Source organism: Pholcus phalangioides, unplaced genomic scaffold (assembly GCF_987345545.1).
Source record: "Pholcus phalangioides strain wild (caught in Gottingen) unplaced genomic scaffold, Ppha-v1.0 ptg000015l_1, whole genome shotgun sequence".
NCBI lineage: Eukaryota > Metazoa > Arthropoda > Arachnida > Araneae > Pholcidae > Pholcus > Pholcus phalangioides.
In genome coordinates, this window is record NW_028301608.1 from 48764193 (window position 1) to 48784218 (window position 20026).

Sequence of the window (20026 nt, forward strand, 5' to 3'; positions counted from 1 at the left end):
TTGTGAGCGTTCACTCGATATTATGCCAATCTCATCATGAGAGATTTTTTTACTAGATCAGAATATTTTTGAATACTTATTATATGATGCTGCGATTCATTTTCTTTTTGCTACACACTTGAGTGAGAGAAGTGCAGTGAAGTGAGATCAAGTAAGAGAAAAATAGGAAGTGAGAGGAATGAGATAACAAGAGATACAGACTAGAAAAAAATAAGGGAGAGAGAAGAAAGAGGAAAAAGCAGATTGAAGCAAGAGGAGGAGAGAAAAAGAAAGTGAAAATGAATATTAAAAAGAAATAGAGAAGGAAAGAGTTAAGAAAGAGTTAATAGGAAGAAAGAAAGGTGTGAGAGAAGAAATGTTAAACAGAAAGAAAGAAAGGTCAGAGAGAAGAAAAATAAAAGAGAATGAGAAAAGGATAAAAGAAGAAAAGAAAAGGGATGGGAGGAAGAGAAAGAAAGAAAGAGAGGAAATAGAAAATGGGGATGGAGAGAAAGAAAGAAGAAGAAGAGAGGTGGAAATTAAAAGATATAGTGAGAAAAATGAGAGAAAAGAAGCAAAACTAGAGAGAGAGAGAGAGAGAGAGAGAGAGAGAGAGAGAGAGAAACATGAGGGAAAAATACAAGTGGGGGAAAAAATCCTCAAAGCAGAGAAAATAAGACGCAAGACAATTAAAAGACATAGAAAGAAATGGGGGAAAAAGCGACAAGAGAAAGAGGCAGAGAAAGTTCCGAAAAAAAGAGCGTAAAGAGATATGGAAAAAGAACAAAGAGTAAAAGAGAGAGATAGAATATGAAGAGACACAAGAGGATGAGAAGAGAAAAAGATGAGATAAGAGAAAAACAGCACATAAATTATATTTCATTGAAGTTTTTTAAATCAGTTGTCACTCACTGACCACACGACCAGGAGTGAAATCTCTTCATCTTTGGCAGGATATCTTCGTTTTTTTCCCCTGAGCAACTTTTTGGTCCTCAGCTAGGAACGAAAACTAAATTTTACACCCATGTCCATAATAAGAAGTACTTTCCGATAATTTTCGAAACTCTTTTTAAAAGAGCGCATAGCTTCCTTATCCGGATAGAGAATCTGGTTTAAAGTTAGGGTCGATTCGAAAAGCATTCAATTTTCGTCGAAACAGCTTTTGAAATATTTAATTAGGTCTTTGATCGTCAAACAACGTTTGAAGATTAGATCTCGTTAAGGACAAAGAAATGTTAAACCACCGTCTTTCGACATACAATGCTCTTTGAATAATTTAAAATAATTGTAAAACTCATCATGAATTCTTATTTTTAAACGTCTCTGAAAAAAAGATGAACTTTCAAAGTAAATTTAAAATGCATTTACCTTTAAATATGCAATTAAAAAAAAAAAAAGGAGAGCTCACTAAAATATATTCGATCCATCATTCAGAAAGAAGTTTTAAAAATCACTCTTCTCTATTGAAAAATAAATGTTTCAACTTGACGATCGTATAATAAAAATTCAATCGAATGATCCAAAAAATTGAGTGGAAAAGTGGAAACCTTGAACTTGATTCCAGTTTAGTTTGTTTTTTTATGAAGATAGGTTGAAGCTGAACGACGTGCAATGCAAATGAGTATTCTCGAATATGGGGCAAGGGGGAAAGAAAAAAAACGTCGCCGTCGAGAAAACATGAGGGAAATGGGATATTTATAAGAAAGAAAACTGAAATCGATCCGTGGATTCAAAAGAGAATTCTATCCATCAGACGTCTTCGGGATTTTCCATCGGAACCGCAGAAAAAGAGAGAATTGATGGCCATCAGGATCGAGGGCTCCACTCAATTCCCTGGCTTTGACGTCATACTTTATATAAGTTGAAGACTTTTTTTTTTCTTGTAATATTATGATTCTTCAGAAATGGCACGATTCAGAAAAAGCGGAGCTTGAAATGATTGAAATAGATCCGGAACCGCATTTCAAACACATTTGAAGTAAGTCTTCTGCTATGCTGATTTTATTTTTTAAAATTAAAAGTTTTAAAAATACTGTTTTTTTTTAAAAAGTTAAGCACGGGATGCGACTTTGCAAATGATAGGTGTGAATTTCGTTGGATGTGAAAGTGATGGATTTTATGAAAATATAGAATGATATCTGTTTCAGATCCTTTACGCTAAAACGGGGGGGGGGGTATTGGTTTTTCCTCACTGTAGATATATTTGTTACGGTAAATGTGATGAATCGGTTATTATGCATATGTATCGACCGTCTTGGTAAATTTGATAAATTTATCACTTTTATTGGCAAATATGCGTAATATCCACACACAAGCGTCCTTGGTAAATTTGATAAATACTAAAAGAATTATCACTTTTATAGGAAGTTGTGCATAATACCCAAGCGTCGTTCGTAAATTTGATGAATAATTGATCGCCTTTGTCTAAGATTATGCATAATACCCTAGTGCAGGGTTTCTCAACCTGTGCGGCATGTCGCCCTGGTGTGCGTCAACCTTTGTCCCGCGTGCCGTAGAGGTGCGGCCGCGGATAATCATTGATTAGGAAACGCAAGAAAATACGGTAACCACTTAAGAATGAAAACACACACTTATTTGCTTTGTTTTTTATCTTTGAATTTTTCACAAATGAGCAAATCCATTCAGTAATACTCTGTTAAATTTGGAATAAACGGAACCAAACTTCTTCGAGTTATCTAGAATTTATCATTATGTGTTTTGGAAAGCAGTATAATTCTTAACTGTAATTATTAGGATAGAACAGATCTAACCGTTCAACAATGATTCATTTACCATAAAATTTCCAAATGGATAGAATTCGAAGACAGTAAAATAACAATAAAACAATAACAATTAGGGATAAATGATAAAAAAAAGATGGTTCGGTTTCAGTTTTCATTTAATTCATTCTAATAACGTTTCAAGAAGAGACTTATTATTCATAAGAGATTTTATTCTTCGTGTTAGGATAAGGCACGGGTTCCATCATCGTTCGTACATTATATATTGTTTTTCCGCCGTCTTAAATTTAAATTTATTGTCCTCATGTTTTCTTTCTGGTTTTGTGCAAAGAAAAAAAAAAAAAAAAAATGCCAAAAAAGGAAAAAAAGAAAATCCAACATTATAATAATCTTCTCAAAAAAAAAATATCCTATAATATTTTGAAGCATAATCCGCGGATTTTACGCAAGAAACTACGGTGACTGTTGGGAAATAAAAACCCACTTACTATTGTTTTTTAATATAGGAAATTATTTGAATTATAGAATAAGTAAATCAATTTACCTTACTCTAGTAAAAGGTTGAGTAAATTAAAGCAAACTTTTTTTTCAATTATACAGAGCCTTGCAAGGCCTTCCACATGCAGTGATAAATAGATAAATGAAACATAAATAATAATAAAAAAAATTTACACTGCAGCCTGTGCTTAACTTTTGAATGGGAGCAGTGTGATTCTTCAACGGAGTAGTACAAATTAAACTGTTCAACGCTGAATCATTGATCATAAAATTTCCAAATGAATGAAGTTTTATAATAAGAAACAATAGCACTAGGGGAAAAAAAGATAAAAAAAGATGATCGTTTCAGTTTTCATTAATTCATTCTAATAACGTTTCAATGTCTCGAAGAGACTTCATTTTATTCTTAATGTTAGGATAAGGTACGAGTCCCATCATCGTTCGAACGTTATATATTGTTTTTCCCCCGTCTTACATTTATTTTCGTCACTTTTTCTTTCTTGTTTTTGCCTTCTTTTTTTTCGCAATGGATTGATGTTAAGTCTCGAAGTCGTTTGATGGTAATTCTATGATTAGTGACAGTCTCGTCTCTTCTTGCGTGAAAAACGGCCATAATTTGACGATAACTGATAGCGCATAATGAGGACAATCTGGGCTCATTTTTCCTGTTTACGTCTGCCATTCTTGTCATTTTTGCCGTTATTAATATATGGAACGTAGCGCCGAGGATAACGGGAGGGAATTGTCACTGGGTCGAGAATGACGGAGAGAAAGAGGTCCTGTGGCCCGTACCCACCTATTTTATTTGGCATTTCAATGGGATCGGGTTGACACGAAGTACATACTCAGTGCAAAATAGGACAGAAAAAAAAGTGTCATATATCAGCTATGGCCTAGAAAGTATTTTTTTAATGTTGGTTCTGTACAGAGAATCCCAAATAAGACTCAAAATCACGTAAAACAGTTTTATTACCATGAATATTACTAATCCATAAATTGTCAAGGGGGTTAGGGGTGCCACTGGCACTGATGCCCCATTCCAGCACTTGGGTAACAGATATGAAAAAGATTAATTTTTTTATATAATTAATCAAGATGGCTGTGCTTCTACTGTCAAACTAAATCAACATCAACGAATCTCTTAATCCACGTCACATATTATTTGTACATGGGAACATATATCTGATAAGAGCGGCCTTTCCCATAATGATAAAAGTCAATACACTAGACCAGTGGTTCCCAACTTGTGATACACGTGATTCCAGATGTGTAATTTTCCAACAAATAGCTTTTAAATTAAAGTAAACTAATTAACTCAATTTAGTTGAAATAATTAGTAATTATGATTTATGAAACCTCGTGTAACGTTTTTGAAGGAAAAAAATTGGGTAAAAAAACTATTTCTTTCATTTTTAAAAAATAATTTTTGTTCATGGTCGTGAAATAAGGAAATTACTGATAGAAAATATGGGTACAATTTCACAAAATTTCCTTTTTGAAAAGTCATAAAAAATTAATTTATTTACAAATAAATCTTTAAAAAGTACTATGACACTCATTAGATCACTTTAATATACATGCAATTTACTTTATTACCACACACGCCCCGCTTCCCATCGGTCATAGATAACTATTAGATAACATACATAATCATTAGACCACTGTTCTTCACCCGTTTTTTGGCAACAGACCAGTTAAAGCAGTTGAACAATTTTGCGGACCGGCGGAAATCGGAGAAATAACCTGAGGACCGACAAATACAGATAGTAACATAAGAAAAATAATATGTGGACCGGCCAAAGTAGAAGGAACAACTTGAGAACTAGCAGAAATTGAATAAATAGAAGAAATAATTTACGGACTAGCAAAAGATAAATATAGGAGAAATGATTTACAGACCGACAAAAGATAAATTAAAAAAAAAGAGGAGAAATAACGTAAGAACTTTCAAAAAATTTCAGAAGTAACCTGAGGACCGGCAAGAGAGAGAGAGAGAGAGAGAGATAGAGTAGGAGAAATGACTAGAGAATACTAGGAAAAAGTGAACTAATGGGAGAAATAACCAATTTGTATTTGTGGACCACATAAAGATAAGTAAGTATATAAAATATAATTTGTGGACTAGAAGTAAGTATTTGATCATTTGATCATTTTTGTCGCAGCACGGTCATTTTCTGCACACGAGGACTAATTAGACCGGGACCTACAATTTATTGCCGATTCCGAACGGCAGGCTTGTTTTTTATACTCGTCGAGAGGTTGGTGTGCTAACCCCTCGATGGGGGACTCCCTGCGGTAGCAATTTTTTGCTGCGGTCAAGTCGCCATTTTTTTGTTGTACCCCTGTGTCAGGAAAGTTTTCTGACAAGGACGAACCGGGTATCGAACTCGCGACACCTCTAAACATCCTTCGGTACTTTAGGCGAGTATCTTATCGACCTGGGCTACCGCGCCCTAGAAGTAAGTAAATAAATGGGTTAAATAATTGGACTACCGAAAAAAGATTACACCGTAAACAGGAGTGGTAGTTTACGGATTGGCAAAAGTAGGGGAAAGGCAGAAAATTGAAGACTAGCAAAAAATAAATAAATAAGAGAAATTAATTTTACGGTAATTAACAAATAAATAAAAGAAATAATTCGTGAACTGAAAAACAAAATAAATAGTGGAAATAATTTGTGCAGACCTTCTGACGGGTGAGATTGTAATACAAACTGATATAGAAAGAACCGGTATAACATTTAATTGAATTTCAAATTATATAGCGGTTATATGAATTGGTCGAAATGTTTCGTGGACCACGGTAGGAAATTTTTGGCGTACCGGCACCGGTCCGTGGACCAGTGGTTGAAGAACACTTCATTAGAACTTTTGATTCCAGAAAAATGTTCGTTTCACACTTTGTATGAAAAATTTTTGAATTTTAATAAGAAATCTAAGATTTTTTTAGTTTTAAACAAAACGCTGAACAAACGAAACTCAAGTCCAAAATGGGTTAAAATAGAAAACATTAGTAGAGATACAATATACACAAAGTTAAGCATTTAAATGTTACTCATGAATTTTTTTGGAAACACAGGCCTTTTAAGCATTTTAAAAGAGTGTTACGTAGCACACGTCTTTAGCTATTTAACTCCTACAAACTTCTACAGGTACTTGAAGCAATATAGGTTGAGACCCCATGGGCTGGACCGACTAAGTATAAGGCGAATTCTTTTCCCCAACTAGATGCCTTCAAATCATTTTTTACTTGCAGTGATCATTTCCGAGGCGAAAAATGTGTTATCAAACATAAAAACCCGTTTTATTACTCATATAAGAAATAATTTATTTAGTCCACTTAAAAAAAGCCATTCTACATGTAATAAAAAATTCCAATTTTTGTCTTCTTAAACTTAATATCCGAAAAAACAAATATTTCGAAGGGAAAAGAAAACAATATCAACTGTTTTAGCACAGCGAGAAAATATTCAGACAAGTAGAAAACAAACATATATTTTCCTTAAATCTTTATTCCATTGTAAAACGGGAGAAAAATGGCAATATTCAAAATGACGATGGTGTTTCAAGTTTTAAATGTTATAGTCTACGCGTAAACACTCATCACACTTGAACTCTAACGACTGGTGATAAAAAGTCTGAATGAATCCATTAAGACGAAATATTTTCGAAACAATGCTCCATTTATTTTCGCTTCTTCACAACATTTATACGTGGGCGAAAATCACCAGAAAATTTTTCCGTGTGAAATATTCAAAACATATCTGTCCATACGAGTTCGGAAAGCTCTAAGAAATTCCAGCAGTTTTGCAAGTTCATTGTACTTCAGAGCAGCGTTGTTTTGTGTGACTTTCCACTTTGTTTCGAGACAAAGTAAATCGTGCGCGTGATGCGACGGGAAATAATCATTTCTTTAAGAGACAGTACTTAGAAACATATTACTTCTAACAAAGAAAATTTTTCTTAAATTTCGGGACACGAAGAAGTTGGGGAAATATTTCAGATAGCACATGCATCAGAAAAGAATTTCTCGATTCATTGCTCCATATATATATTCAAGGATTTATTTTATTTTATTTTTTGCATGTTTTAGTGATTGTTTAGTTCTAAGAATTCCAAGTTTAGCAATTATTCGTCTTGTCCCACGAGACGTATTACATTTTGGAAGCTTTCTTCAAAGATTTCCTATCATGCAAATTGCTAACCTGTTTTTAGTGTGAAGAGAAAAGTTGAAAATTTTATCTCACAACGTTATTATATGTATATATTTCTCTCACTTTTATTCTCAAGCTTTATATATGAAATTTACGATAAAATTCATGTAAAGAAAGGTTATAATCAGGCAACCAGGACTCATCTGCTTTTAGCGTTGGTTCTTCGTAGCGTTCTTAAACCAAAGATGCTCAACTTTTTGGAAATTGTGGGCCACTTCATTGTATGAAAACATGCCGCGGGGGACTTGAGTGATCTGGAACTGTGCCGCGGGTCACTCACGAGCTATAAATGTTTTCCGAAGGTCATTCATATGAGCTAAAAATGTTTTTTTTCCGCGGGTCACTCATATAAGCTACAAATGTGTAGCAGGCCACTTACGTGCTCTGGATTTATGCCGCGGGTAAAACAATTCATCTGTAAAATGCTTAAGATATGTAAGAATGTGCCGTGCGCCACCGATCTGATGTGGAACTGTGCCGTGGGCCACTTATATCAATAAGAGGACACTGGAAATGTACCCGAACCACTTAAGTGGTCTATATCGGTGTCGCGGGTTACTTAAGTCATCTGTAAAAGCTCCACGGGCCCTTGAGTGATGTGGAACCGCATTCATATTTGATAATGTGGTCACGGGCCATCTGATGACTCCGACGGCCACACATTTGGCCTGCGGGTCGAGCATGCGTAAGACATTAAGAGATCCTATTTCAGCCATTGATGCGCAAGTAATATCTTTGATCGTATTTATTATACGAGGTGATTCTTAAACAAATACTTACCCAGTTTTCAGTTGCTATTACTTAAACTTTTTTCTTTCAACCGAGCACAACTCAGGTCTATCGCCATGGGCAGATTTTACTGAGTTGTGCTGGAAGTGTAAGTGTGTGTACCTAACAGTCTGAGTGCATATCTAGTGTTGTGTATGATTTTTCAGTGCTGCCATCTATATCTCAGAAGCGAAGTGAGTGATGTGTAGTGACTGAATATTTGTACTGTTGGTAGGCCTGTTGCTCGGGGGGAAAATGGAGATATTCAAAATGGCGATGGTGTTTCAAGTTTTAAATGTTATTAGTCTACGCGTAAACATTGATCACCCTTGAAATCTAATGACTGGTGGTAAAATGTCTGAATGAATCCATTAAGACGAAATATTTTCAAAACAATGCTTATGAAGCATTACAGCCTTTTTTTTATCCTCACCGAGAGGTTGGTGCGCTAATCCCTTGATGTGGGACTCCCTGCGGTAGTAATTTTTTTCTGTGGTCATGTCACCATTTCTGTCATAGGAAAGTTTCTAACGAGGACGAACCGGGTATCGAATTCGTCACACCTCTGAACATTCTTTGGTACTTAAGGAGAGTATGTCATCCACCTGGACTATCACGCCTGCGTCCCGTCAGGTAGAAATACTATTGAAGTTTGTGTCCAGCTACTGTGGGAAGTGACATAAGTAAGATCAAGGTAAATGTTTTCTACGCTATCGCTTATCAAAAGCGTACGGTCCTTTTTTTTCACACAGCTTTTTTTTTGTTTCAAACCGAGCACAACTCTGGTTGTGCACTGAAAAATACTACTTACTACCTAGTGAGTTGTGCCGGAAGTGTAACTGAGTGTGTACCTAACAGCTTGAGTACAAATGTAGTGTTGTGTTTGATTTTTCAGTGCCGGCATCTATATTTCAGAAGTGAAGTGAGACATTGTTACGATTACGATTGAATTACATTTGTACTGTTTGTAGATCTGTTGTTCTCTGTGGCGAGACATTTTTTTCACACAGCTGCAGGATGAGAATGGAAACTTTATTCTCCAACTGTATTGAAAATGTCGTAATAGTTAACAGTTATGGAATTCATTTTGCTCAATTAGAAAGATCACCTTCTCCACTGGAGAAACTGCGAGACGCCCAGGCTCTGTCGCAGCAAGCAACGTAAGCACTTCGTCCTCCGGAAGGTGGGGGGTCCCGGGGATCTCTGGCAAACCTTCTCCACTGTAGATGCAGCCAATTTGACCTGACTAGTCATGTGAAACGATCGCTACCGTCCAAGAAAGAGGTTCACAACCTTCGGAAGCCCGATGCCCTGTTGAATTATTCTTTTCAGAGGAAGGCCCGGTCATAAACACGACTAATGGGAAATAAATATAAAAGGAAATGAAACGATGAATCTTCACAACACTGTCGGCGGTTGAGATACATTAGGTTCATGCCACTTTCTTCAGTCACAGGACACAATCTTTATGAATACATCAACTTAACGGATCGCGGTTGTGGGCGATCAAAAAAATTTCGATAATTTTCGATATTTTATCATTGGTTCTTTTAATGTTTCATTGATAACCTGTAAGGAGCTCCGTAGGTGTAGGAGGTTTGTTTTTCTGAGTTCTTGCGTGTAACATTGTAGGAATATTACTAACTGAACTGGTTTTTTGTTTATTAATCTTTTTCTTTTTTCTTGAAAATGTTAGTTGAATGCATAGGTATAAAGACGATGGTAGGGGTAACATTCGTGTAGTTTCTTTTAAATTGATTATTTGTTATTACAATTGTTTATTTTTGTATATTTGGATGTTGCCATGAATGTTGTAAGTTACTCTTTATGACCCATGAAAGGATCATTCCTTTGGGTCAAATACTAGTGTTTGTTTTTGTAATTGTCTTTTTGTATTGTTTGGTTTTGTGTTTCGTCTTGTCTTGTCTAGTAAATGATAAATAAATAAAAATAGACAGTACTTTGACACGGTTAATTGCTTTAATGTATGAATTTAATACTATAATTTAATATTTTAAGTGAATTTATAAATGCCATTCAACCGTTTTAATGATTTGGTAATCCATCTTTTTTTGTAATATGTTTTTAATTCAAAATTTAACATTTATTATTTTCTACGGACTATAATTGAAATATTTTGTGATGTTAATTAACCCTGTATCTACTGATGGTACTTAAAAGTATTGGTTCTCATGTACTAACTAATTGTAAAAAAAATAGTATTTGTTTTGTTTATTTTTAATCTTTTAATTAGAACTAGAGATGCACTTTTAACACTTAGATAAAATTATATGTACAGAATTATAAAATTTACTTTAATGTATATAAATTGTATATACTTAATGTATATAAATTGGTTGATAATAAACCAAAATAGAAATTCATCTTCATACACAAAAATATATCACGTCCGAAAAACCAATAAAATACTTTTTAAAAAAGCTATTCGCACACAGTTCCAAAATGGGGAGGGGGAACTCTTTTCATAGCATTAAAAATACAATTAATTGTCACAAATTCCACAAAAGATATTCTGTCAGTTATAAAAAACTTAAATTATGCAGATATAATACAGTGAGATTCATTTACTGTTAAAAAAAATATTTTATCAAAAAAATAAAAATAAATAAATAAAACATACCGTCATCTCTCACTATTTCCGCCTGAGTTTACTCAGATAAGATTAACGACCGCAATATTGTATTAACCAACTAAAATAACATAGTAACCAACGTTGTTGCATTGTAACAACTTCATGTCTCATCTAGACCTCATGGAAGGAATGCAAAATCCCTATAGGTCACAAAGAGAGAGAGAGAGAGAGAAAGAGAGAGAGAGAGAGAGAGAGTGTGCGTTTATTTTTTTTCCATTTCTGTTTTTCGTCTATATTGTACTGTTTTGATGTTCACTGTGTGCTTTGTATTTTTATCTGATTGTGTGTACATTTGAAAAAAAATGACTATCAAATAATTTACATGATAATTATTTATTATTATTATCATTATTTTCTTATTATACTCTTCCTAATCTGGTAGATAAAGGGTGAAGTGGAATAGTTGATCACCAATTGATTGTATCGTTCTACAATGCGTTAAAGGATAAAGTATTATATATGCCAATATACATCAAAATGAATTTATGCAACTTATTCCATAGATAAATATGAAATAGAAGAAATAAAGAGAAAGATGATAAAGAATAAAAAGTTTTGTGAAAAGTAGTAAAAGAATATTTCGTTTGAAACTACTTTTTTCTCGGCTTCAAAGCTCTCAAAAGGGTGATGTAATTGGAAAAATGTCTCCCACAGAACGAACCAGATGACTTCATATAGGGAACGGTGAATCACATTTCCATCATAAAATTGTTGTTCAAAGGGTTCCAAAAAAGAAGTAGAAACCAAATTTTTAACCGGAAGAAATTCTCTTAAGTTTCTCACTATGATTTTTTTTTCACTCTCTCCACCATTCGCACCGATAACAAACGGTAGTGATTTTCTGGTTCTTCGAGTCGTTCCAACTTATTTTTCTTTCTTATATATATAAGAGTGTGGGGATATTCCCAAGACGACCCGAAGAAGAACAGTTGAAGAAGCGAATCCTTCGACGACGCGTAGATCGAGTTTCTATTAACGACAAATCCGATCTTCCCTCAACAGAATCCTTCAGCTGGTTAGAGATAAATAGGCGAAGAAAAAAGAGATGGTGAAAAGAAAAAAAAACCCGATACTATAAGAAAGTAGTAGAAGAGAGAAAAGAAGAATCAAGCCATCGGAAACAGTCGGTGCGAGATCTTTCTGTTTGAGACGATACTTGTAACTGCTTCTGCTGCGAAAATCTCGGCCATCGTTAGGTCACTAAAGCCCCTTTTGTGATCAAACCTTTTATTCATTTTCCTGCATGGCCATCTCATGGACGTAGCGAACTAATGCTTACATTCATGATTATGACCCTGGATAAGCGCCGTAATGATGTTTGAAACTGTTTTCAGAGAAGTCGAATGCCTTGTATTTCCATAAAATGCTATTAAAAGAAAATTTGTGAATAAAACGAAAAAAGTCTTTTGATTGTTTCTAATCTAATAAGTTGATTATTAATATTCTATATTTATTCCTTTACTTCAGTGTTTCTCAAAGTATGCGCCGCGGCTCACAGGATCGTCGCCAATCTTTGTCAGGGGCATCACCGATCTGGAGATGTTGATCCGTGTGCGTATATATCTCTTTAAAGTGGTTCCTTTGTAAGGGTACCAAATTATTTTGGGGAGCCGCAGATGAACCATGGATTCAGTAAAGAAGGCGGGTGAGAAAAGTTTGAGAACTATTGGTGGTGTTTGAGTTATTGGGGGGGGGGGTGACCCAAATTTGGGTAGTAGGAGCTTCTGAGGTGGGTCGTACGAATCCCTTTACACACAATCCAGTTATAAATCCGTTTGTTGTGCCACTGCTTTCAGATCGTCTTGCCGATTTCAGTCTTCTGGGACCCAGACATTTTTTGAATCTTCCTGAGCTATGATTTCATAAACCAGTGTTCCCAACCTGGGGTACGTGAGTACTCTGTGAGGGGTCCACGGGGTAATTTCCGTTTACTATTACTGCAGGAATGACACATTATGTGCTGTGAAATTGTAATTTTTTGATTTTTTATGATATACAAATTTGAAACAACAATACATTTTGGACTTTTAAGGGGGGTCAAAATTGTGTGATCCCCGGACGCTACAGAGGATTCGCGGATCATTAATCGGCACCACAGGGAGTCCGTGGTGCATTGACCTTCACTACAGGGGAAGTCTGCGATTTAAAAAAGGGTGGGAAACACCGTAATGTACAATATTTATTTGGGAGATGTTTCTCTCAGGAAATTCAATGAGATTTTCAAATTTAAAATAGACCTATTTGGGATTTTCGTCCCCTTTGTTGCCAACAATATCATATAACATGTATTCACACGAATTGAAAATAAATTTGAAATCGAAAAATTGAAAAATAAAACCGATGAGTCGAAAATTGGTAGTGTTGTCGATTTTTCATCTCAGCTTTAGACGGTTACGAACCTTGCTTTAGGTCTTTTTTTCCTTCTTCCTCATTTAAAATTGTGTAGATTCAATGTTGGTTTTTTCTCTATTACAATACTTTGTATCCGGCTTCTTCCACCAAGGGCCATTCGTTCTATACTTGACTTCATATTTGTTCAGCAGACATAGCGGCGTTAAATCTGTACCAGACGGCTACTAATTAATTTTTTGCTTAGAATTTTCCTTATTCTTTAGCATTCATGAAATGTCATCTACAATTAGTGTGCTTGACTATAAAAAAAACGGGTGTAGTGAGTGTTGACACCCAAACTATGTGAGCATGAGAAAAAATCTGAGTAATAAGGAAAACGTTTCAGAAGAATGGGGTAAATAAATCGTCTTAAATATCATGTCAACAGAGATTATGTTTTAATGTCGATAGTTAAGAACATAGAATATGATAAGATTCGGATGAATATATGCATAATTTCTGATTACTCGAAAGCTTCATTATATATGTAATGAGCTCAATGTGATTTGGATCACGTGTTTCAGAACTTTTATTCAATTTCCTACTCGATGACACTTCACTGACTACTTTTTATATGCTGTATAAATACAACATATGAAATTAGTCTAAAGTACACAATCATTGATTTATGTATATTTTAGTCCTAAAACATGATTTTTTTTCTCTCTACATCCATTCAGTTGCCACCCCTCTACCCCCCCCCCGAAGGACTATTTTTCAATGACATAAATTGCTGCATTAACCAATCTTTCAAATCACTCCGAAAACGATGGCTTGTGTTACCAGAAATTCGTGGCCATCATTCTACAAGATTTATTTATTGACTAGTAATATCATTTCATCATATCTTTTTATCTAAATTGCCAGCAAGCAGATAAAAATCCATCGGCTCTCACCAAGAATTTCTCATCCTCAATTCCATAAGCCCTAATTTCAAAAAACCGATGTAGCTTCTGGTCCAACAAGAAGCCCATTCACATTTCTAAAGAATCACCAACGTCTCATCTTTTTCGTGTCTAGAGCTGACCATTTCTTTCGTCCGAGAAGACACACCCATACACGCTATTAAGAAGTTTTTCTTCTATTTCTTAAAAGGGTGCGGTGAAAAAGCCTCAACAGCCTATATAGTAGTAGTAGTAGTAGTGGTGCTGCGAGACAATAGGAGGGCGTTGAGCTGTGTTTATGATCCCTCGGCGCTGTTTCTTATATAACTAGCGAAGATCGATCAGTTGATCCATGATGGACGTCTTGTATCAGAATCCGTTCGCCCCCCTACACGCTAGAACACATTCACTAAAGGCCCCCCCCCCCGAACAAAACAAACCTAATCCTTCTTGCCTTTTTATACTTGCCAAGGCACGAAACGCAACTCATATATATACTGTAGGAGATGTGCGAATTTTTTCTTTTTTTTCAAAGAGATTTGCCTTCTTCTTGAAGAGCGTCAGCGGATTACTTTAGGAACTGGTGATTTATAACATCCAAAAGAAATAAAAAAAAGAAGTAAATAAACCAGAGGGATTTCTACTAAGATCATTTTTATGAATTGCACTTTTTTTTTCCATTTTATATGTGAATTTTGTAAATGAAGATAAATGTATCGTGAAATATATGAATGAATAAAAAAAATTTTTTTTTGTAAATAGATATTGACTGTTATTTCAACGAAAGATGAATTCAGCGATGTAATAACTTTCCATCATGCTTGAAGATTCATTCTACATCTAACCGATTCTACTTTTGAACCAAGCAATTTATTTCATGATAACATACATGCTTAACAACTACGATAGTGAAGAGTAAGGTAAGACCTGCGGGCCAGATGCGGCCCGCTCATAGGTTCTATCCGGCCCACTGCAAATTTTAAAATAATAATACAGAAATTTTCAGTTTCAGTGATTTAAAAAAATTAAGGGGCTGTTTCACTTTTTGCATTTTGCTTATAGCTGTGAGAATTTAAGAAAAAAAGAATTGATTTATATATATAAAAACTTTTACATACGCAAAAAATTGAGAAAGAACACGCCCTTGTAAATATGCATAAAGTATACTAATATGCTCATACGTTTTCTTATAAAATATACTTATATATTTTTCACAGTTGTACAGGATAAACCATTGTGTCACGTGAATCAATGTCGGAATATCTCCAGCCCACAATTTTTTTTCTTTTTGTGTTTTGGAGTGCCCCTAAAAAAGTTTGCTCATCACTGGACTGGTCGATTGAAGGCACTTCAATTATTTTGGGGATCTGAAGGAATGTATCAGGAACTAAGACGAGTTCCAGTCAGCTCTTCTCGCGATGTAACCAGTAAGTTTGACCGTGCCTAGTACATGGTGAACGAATAAGAACGAGCTTTCTCGGCAGCGCGGCACCTAGATGGCACCAATGCAAGCACGTATTTTGACTTCCCCTTTTAATTTTGGAGAAAAGGTTAAAGGGTGAAATTTGCACCCGCTGGTCCGGTGCCTTGGACACAAGACCCGTGTGCTCCATTTACCAGTTGCGGCTCTGTTTCTTAGACATGGGAGGAGTAATCCCCTACTGGTACTTTACTATGGCTAAAACTCTCTTTAGCAGCGTCACCATAGGGAGCTATGGGATCGGTTATGGTTGCCTTGAAAATTTCGAGGATAAAATGAATCAGAACGTAGTGAAAGAATTTTGATTCTTGATAAGTGTCTCACAGTAATTTCGGGTAACATCGAAGTGCCTCAAGATGGCGAAGGAGTGCTACAAGACATTTAAAACTCTCGAGTGCAACACGAACGTGAAAAATTTTGGGAGCTTTCCTCAGAAAATTGGAGAACACAGATTGAGACGTTCCTACAATGATTGTTGTTGACGATGACTAAATACTGTAACTGAACAATTTCAATTTTTTTCAAAACATGAACCATAGCGTGGATTTCAAAGTTTTGAAGAATTGCATACAAGTCAGCAACAGAGGTATAAGTTAACGAGAGTGTGAACTATCAAGACTAGGAATGAACCCCATCTCCAATTTCAAAATTTCACGGATCGCTTCCGATGGATATCATCCTAGGACTATTTACTATCAAGCTACCCTAGAGCGGATGGGCTGTACCGGAAGATAGTCATCAGAAGTAGTATGAAGCAGTGGTGTCAGATTGCGTCAGCCAGATGGTGCGGCAGTAAAATTCTTAGAAAAATGATACTAGTGAACATTAGGGGTGAATTATAAAGATTAGGTAGTGAGAGATAGTGGTGCAAAATGAGGAAGTAAAAAATATGGTGCTAATAGTAGGCCTACATGTAGAGCATGTAGAGCTCTACTTAACTATACTACTAATTATAGACCAAGTGAACATTCTCCTGAGAATTTTCTGTGCGACTGGTACGTGCCGGAAAGTTTTGTAGGTATTTCCTCCCCCCCCCCCCCCAGCTTAATTATTGTTATTGCCTGAGGTATGCGTATATATGTATTCCGAAATTGACAAATCAGTAAGTGTTTACTTGTATATATCCTAACGTGTAAGAATATAAAAGATGTGAGCCTGAGTTTGTGAGCCTGATGTTTTAGGAGCTATGGTGACAAATGTAGTTTTGTATATAGATACTATTACCTAATTATAAATCCCAACTAATCAAGGAAAAATACTTTTAATAAAGGAATATACTATCTTGTAGATAATATTGCCGAGGTTAACTTGGGAAGAAAAGTCTACTGGTCTCCGTCGGAAATTGAAGCTAGGTCTTCTTTCAATCCGGCTGAATATATTTATATATCTTATATCTTAACCAATATCTTATGGGAGACACGATTTTGTTCATCTTATAACACATACAGTAGCTTGACGTGGTGAAGTTGAGAGCAGCCTACTTAAATTTCAAAAAATGGCCCTAAAAGGTGCCCACCTCCCAACAGTAGAGACAGAGAGATGATTTCCGAGGTTGGTTGGGCAATGATACCCAGAAAGTCTTTTCTCGATGAACTGAGAAAAACCATCGTCCTATTTCATGTAAGTAACAATGAAACACCTGAACTTCTTTAGCATGAGAAACTGTTTCACCATGGACATATTTGCATGTGGTAATTCAATAAAAATGTAATTGTACTTCATTAATGTTTTTATTAGATTGCTCAACATTTTCTTCAAGTTTTAAAATACTAATTTCTTCTCTCTCCATAAGAATTATTTCTTTCTATATATACATATCATCCGTAAGATTGTATTATCTGAAGAAAGTCGGCGAATTTACTCCCATTCATTGTAGAATAAGAAACATGGAGGGTACCAATTCTACAGAAACAGAGATAGTTGGAGGAAATGAAGAGTCGATGAACCAATCACCAGAAGCCGAGACAGATCTACCAAAATAATAAGAGTAAAAAAAAGAACTAAAGAGAGAAATCTCACGTTTATCATTGACAAAACTGACGCCCTCTTTTATCTGGAAAAGCATTAACATAGATGGAAGGCTATTTGAATCTTTCAGGAGCTTATTAACGAGGTACTCTTTTCTTTTCCATTCCCGTTACTCGGGCTATATAGATTGACAGTTTGAAATCGGAGCGATAAGTGTGTCTGTCGCGTATGGGGTAGCACATCTCTTCGACCATATTATACCACACCCGCTCCATTCGCTTGGCATCAGAAACTAGTTTTCGATTTCCTCTCTGTATATATATATGCACATGTTTTTTACAGGTGAATAAATTTAAAAATAAAATCACAAAATGAGGAAAAAAAGATTCTGAAAGACACGAAATTGTTGTCAAAGTTTCAACTCTAATAAATAAAGTGTTGCAGTTTCATGTTATGTACAAGCACATGCTTATCATTACGCGTTTTTTTTTTATCAAACTCACTGTATGTATATATGTTCGATTACAATTTCATTTAAGTTAGCATCTTCCAACCCATTTTCCACTGGCCATATAGGCATGCTCTAGGATGCCTCATGTCCATGGGGAGCTACATGTCGATATCTGTTACTATGCTGTTCGTAAGTATGTTATGTAAGCTATTACTTCCAGCTTAGTACGGGGCCCCGAGTACATAACTTTGCTCGGGGCCCATGATGTTGAGACTGCCCTGCATAGAACTCCCACTAGAGCAGAGGTTCTTAATCTTTATAGTGTTTCATTAATTGAAGCCGTAAATTGCCTGAACGTGATATTCCTGGGTTGTTGTCGGCCATACTATAGGAAAAGTTTTCACGGACACTTTGTAACAATAAGACGAAGGCCACTGACCCCCTACGCCATTAATATGAAAGCCAAGCACTCTTTTACAAAATAAGAACCAGCAGTAAGTTAACAGCACCTGCCAGCTGTTAAAAACCAACCTTCGTATGGATAGCAGAGAGTGACATCATCCTCGAATAAGTTAATGATCCTTCATCCAAGCTCAGGGACTTGGAATTCAGATACAGTCCAGTGAAAAATTTCATTATTGGCATTGGGGGGGGGGGGGGGGCGAAGGTGAACATTTACTCTCCCCGTTTTCTAGGCACACTCTTAATGATTCGCCCCACTCTGTTTGAAGATTCTGTATCTACTTATGCTAGAGGACGGTCCCCCCCCCCAATACCTCTCCAAGGACACCTGATTAAAAATCACTCTGCATTTGAGAAAAGTTCACTGAACTCTATTCAAGGGCGCAGAGGGGACTAAGAATCCCTGGGTTACATTGAGGAAGCCCGGGCGAACTTCGAATAACAGTGACCGCACAAGACTGTAGGCGATTACCGACGATCAACCTGAACGTGGTCCATCATGTTCTCACGGTCTTCCTTAAGTAATCTATCCCATTTACGAACCTTATAATCACTCATGGTATTCGGACCATGTACTACCCAGATCTGGCGACAAATTTCAGCTAGTATCAGAGAATAAAGGAGTAAGGAAGAGAATAAAGGACCTCAAATGATCAATATAGAAAAATTTTGCCAAATTTTTGAAAGTAGCCTTTTTGTATTTCGTTCCTGCTTATTATTTTGTATGATTACATTTCAAAATGCAAACACGAAGAATTTCTTGGTGATTTTCTACCTATTTCGAAATGCATTCGAGTTGATATTTCCGGATAATTTTTACGCACTTTTATTGTTGAGATTAATGAATTTCGATTTTAATTAAACTCAATGCGTTTGGTGTACAAGATCTTAACTTATTTTCCTTTTTTCCTCCGGAGAATTTAGTTCTTTTTCTTTCTTTTCCCAGCAAGTTATTAATAAATCGGTAAATTTTTAAACAGCATCTACGTGCCAAAGTAAAAATACTTATATATGTTGAAGAGAATTAGAGAAAGCGAGGGGTTTTGAGATATAAAACCTAGGGTCGAGTGCTAGAAGGTGGGAAAAAGCTCTCGAAAAGGCGAAGGCCGCGCTACTAAAATGCCATTAATCTCTAAAGATGATGATCAAGCGAGTCATTATATAGCTATAAAAAGAATAGAATGTATGTACTCTTGTTAGATATCGTTAATCACGCTGACGTTATAGCATTAATCACTTTAAGCGAGGATGTGCAATTTTGCGAGGCTCTAATCCACAATCTTCTCCATCGGTTCGAAGTTTTATGGAATTTTCCATTTACTCTCTCCCTTTCTTTCATAGAAATTGGCTGCAATATATTTAAGTAGATCGGGTTGAGGAAATCACCCCTGGCTTACATTGGTAATAGCTATTGTACTATATGGAGAACGTTTAAAGTATCCAAGTTTCTTTTTTTTCTTTTGAAAAAATCTGATTGAAATATGATAGATGTTCGTAAAAATCTGCTAAACTTTTGATAGTTTAGTCTATATTGCACG